Below are 4,038 nucleotides of genomic sequence, written 5' to 3'. Positions count from 1 at the left end.
GACAATCCATTTCCCAGGTCATTGGTCTCTGAGTGTAACTATAATACAGGTATAACACAGTCCAAGCCAAAGAGTGTGGGCAGGATCCTTTGTACGTACCAAAGTCCTGCCAATAACTGAATGATCTCACAATCATGCCAAGCCCTTGTTACATATCAATTGGAAAAAAAGTTGCCTTTCATGGTGAGATACCTCCCTACTAGTCTTCCTGCAGGTCTGAACCAGCAGGTAGCTGAGATATTGTAATGGGAAGGGGTGTGAGTCAAGGGTAGCAACTTGGGCTATTTTGGATGGAAAGAGCTAGTGCTTGCAGATGTGCTTCCTCTTCACCTCTCAATGAAGAACAGTATGGCGAAGCTCTGCTAAGACCCCCCCCCCTCCCCAGGTACAAGACATAGTATGGTCAGTGGGGATTCAGGCTGCAATTCTATCCATACCTACTTGGGAGCAAGCCCTATTGACTATAATGGAACCAATTGGATATGCATAGGATTGGGCTGCCAGTAGGCCCTTTGGGTCTTGTTCTCTGGACCCTTTCCCTTGTGAAGACCTGCTGGACCTTGAAGACCCTTACCATGATGGTGATCATTATCATTTTGAACCCTGAGAGGTGGCAGCAGACTAACTATTTACCAGGAAGGGGCTATAGCTCAATGGTAGAACAAATACTTGGTGTTTACTATATTTCACTTACAGTGATGCCTTGCAAGACGAATGCCTTGCGCAACGAAAAACTCGCAAGACAAAAGCGTTTTGTGATTTTTTTGGTGACTCGCAAGACAAATTTTTCTATGGCCATGCTTAGCAAGATGAATTTTTTTCCTTTTTTTTTTTTTGGTTTGTTTTAAATCACACTTCGCAAGACGAAAATTTTGCAAAACGAAACGACTCACGGAACAAATTAATTTTGTCTTGCGAGGCACCACTGTATTTGTTTTTCACATTTTTACACTGCCTTTCCTCCAAGGAGTTCAGGGTGGTGTACATAGTTCCTTCCTTCCTTCCTTCCTTTTGTAATCACAACAACCCTGTGAGGTAGGTGAGCCTGGGTGATGGTGTGTGGCCCAAGGTTGCCAGGAAACTTCATGGACTGAGCAGAGATTTGAACCTGAATCTTCCAGGTCTAAGTCCTACTCCAGGAACACTACAATAGCCTGGCTCTCTGAAGGCATACAGAAGGTCCCAGGAATGTGCTGGAGTCACAGCGCTGAGTCTCGAGTTGATTCCTGAGTCTCACCCTCTCCCTTGACTCGAGTTGTCTGTGAATCATTATGGGCAGTCAAGACTGCGAGCAAGAGCCATTTTTCAAGTCATTTTGACTTGTCCTAGTCTTTTCAAGAAGCAAGTTGAGTCGCTGAAGCTGTGAAAAAAGCAAGCAAGCACAGACTCAAAACAGTTGCAAGTGCACACAAAAGTGAGTCTTGACTTGAGTCTTTTCATTTTTACCTATTTTTAGGGTAAAACCCCTGAGTCCCAAGTCAGTGCCCAAGTTTTTGACACATGTGACTTGAGTCCATATGAGTTGGGAAAAATGTATGCTTTTGTGGCTCAAGTCCAATTCATCTGAGTCGTGGCCCATTCCTGAAAGGTGCCAGCTTTGATCCCTGGCAACTGTTGACAGAATTGGGAAAGCCCCTTGTTTGAAGCGCTAGAGTCATTGCCAGTCAATGTAGGCAATTCTGATCAGTGGTATGCCTAGGGCGGCAAGGGGGTCAAATGATCCTGGTGCCATGCCTGCAGGAGCTGTGGCACCTTCCTCACCCCCCTGCAACCACCTTCCTCACTGCCCCCTGCTGCTGCAGCTGCCACCACCTTTCTAGCCCCTTTTGGAGGTCTGGAAAGGCTGTGAAAACTGGAAGTGCTGTTTTAAGGCCATTTGAGGGCCTGGGGAGTTTTCCGAGGCCTTCTGAGGCCTCTGGAGGGCCTTTCCAGCTCACGTTCGGTTTTGGAAGTGAGGACCCTGGTGGGGGAGTGCTCAAATGGGGGGGCAGCATTCCTGTCCCTGGGCGCCACAGGGGCCAGTATCACCACTGATTCTGATCTAGCTGGACCAAGGGTCTGACTCAGAATTCAGAAGCTTCCTGCAAAACCTATCCCTTCTTTAATATGTATACTGCATTGTAGACTTGGCTTTATAACTCCCTCTTTGGTTTCTCTGTACATTCGGCAAAAGGCAGTGTAGCCATTGAGTAAGCCAGAAATCCACTCAGAAGTGATGTTCACGATCTTCAAGCTGATACATAAGCACTGCTGGGTTGAGTTTGTTAGGGGTTGACGACATGACCTGAAGCAATATTCTGGTGACAGCTCCTTTCGGAATCTAATTACCTACTTTTAGAGTCTTGAACATCTCAGCCACTGTGACAAATATTCTTGAGGCCCACTGGAGCTCCATGTACATTTGTTATGCGTGATTATATTCGAGGAGGTCGCCAATCTCCCTTGTGCCTCTGTAGAAAAAAGACCTCTGAAAAATGTTTCACGGACTAATGGTAAAGTGACTTGAAATAGCACCACCTTGCATGCGTGCCATATGCTGGGGCAATAAATAATCTTCCTCCCACTTCCAGGTTTGTATTGGAGAGCACAGCAGTCTCCCTGCAAAGGAAAGCATCTCTTTTTAAGGACATCAATCTTTGTTCTGTCTCTTTCCTTTCTGCCACCATGACCTCGGCCCCTCCCGTTTGGGAAGTGCTCACTTTACGTGCTGGTTATAATCTCCTCTGTATTCCTGACTGCCATCTTGATTTATCCTTTGTGAGCCAATCAAAGATGCGTGACAGAGTTCGGCTTCCAAAATCCGTCCTTTGATGGGGATGTTTGGCTGCATTGTAAATCCTAGCTGGGATTTAAGCAGAGAGAGGGTCAAAAGGGAGGATCGATGATAAGACATTTCCAATCTCTGTTTGGTGGCTACCCTTTCCCAGAGTTGTGGATTTCAGGGCAACTTCCTTAAGTCAGTATCTTTCGGGGAGGGGGGAGAGTGAGAGAATTGGAGCCTATTATGTGGTAGTAATAGTGGTAATGTGAAAATAGTGGTAATGGTAAAACGTGTTGCTTTACAGGTTGAGAAGAGATGAATCAGCAGGGCCTAACTGAGGTACAAAAATAACCCAATGGAAATGGTGCATCATCAACATCTGTGAACTTATGCATTTAAATGCATGGGAATTCATGGTCAGGAAGGTCTCAGAACCCAGTAGGTTCCATTTGCAATGGTATGGGGTGTACTTGATAATTCATTAACTGTTAATTAATTGGGGTGTACTTGATAATTCATTAACTGTTACCCTGCACATGCCCAATCTCGTCTGATCTTGGAAGCTAAGCAGGGTCAGGCCTGGTTAGTACTTGGATGGGAGACCGCCTGGGAAGGCCAGGTGCTGTAGGCTTATACCATAGACTTTCGAGATTGAAGGTTGCCAACCAACCTGGGGTGTACTTGGTGAATTGTGAATTGTCGTTTGTGAATTGGCCCTTAGAGCAGACCCAGAATCCAACAATGTCAGAATAGAATTGGCATTTCCATTATTCCAAAGAGTCTGTTCTAAAACCACAGTCACAAGCTGTAGCAACATCTTTTCCCTGCTGCTCAGTGCTATAGTGCGAGAGCTGCACTTCTTGCAGGAAGGACATATTAGGAAACAACCCCTTATCTCTTACTGTGTGTGAGGTAAAGCAAGAAGAAACCCACGCCTGTGATGGAAGACCATGGGGCTTAGCCTTTCTTTCCATGAGTGAGCAAAATATTTCACATGTATTAGCTTGATGTTGCCCTGACAACACCCCTGTAAGGTAAATATTAAGCTTCGGCTGAGTGGGGCACTAACAGCACAATCCTATCCATCTTGACTCAGAAGGAAGTTCCATTTTGTGCAGTGGAGCTTACTCCTAGGTGTGTTTTTTGAATGGCAGCACTGGTGAATTAATGGCAGAAGTGAGATTAAAAAAAAACTGGGATTTCCAATTCAGTTTCTTACAAATGGTTGGCAACCTTCAGTCTCGAAAGACTATGGTATAAGTCTACAGCACCCAGTA

At 45.5% G+C, this 4,038-nt stretch overlaps 1 pseudogene; it reads left to right on the top strand.

Annotated features, from left to right (window-relative positions):
* The first annotated feature begins 3,275 nt into the window (after positions 1-3,275).
* LOC136637051 (5S ribosomal RNA) lies at positions 3,276-3,392 on the top strand (annotated as a pseudogene).
* Positions 3,393-4,038: the final 646 nt, after the last annotated feature.

Source organism: Tiliqua scincoides, chromosome 1, assembly GCF_035046505.1.
Source record: "Tiliqua scincoides isolate rTilSci1 chromosome 1, rTilSci1.hap2, whole genome shotgun sequence".
Lineage (NCBI taxonomy): Eukaryota > Metazoa > Chordata > Lepidosauria > Squamata > Scincidae > Tiliqua > Tiliqua scincoides.
Note: the sequence above shows the minus strand (reverse complement) of the source record. Positions and strands in the feature narration are given on the sequence as shown.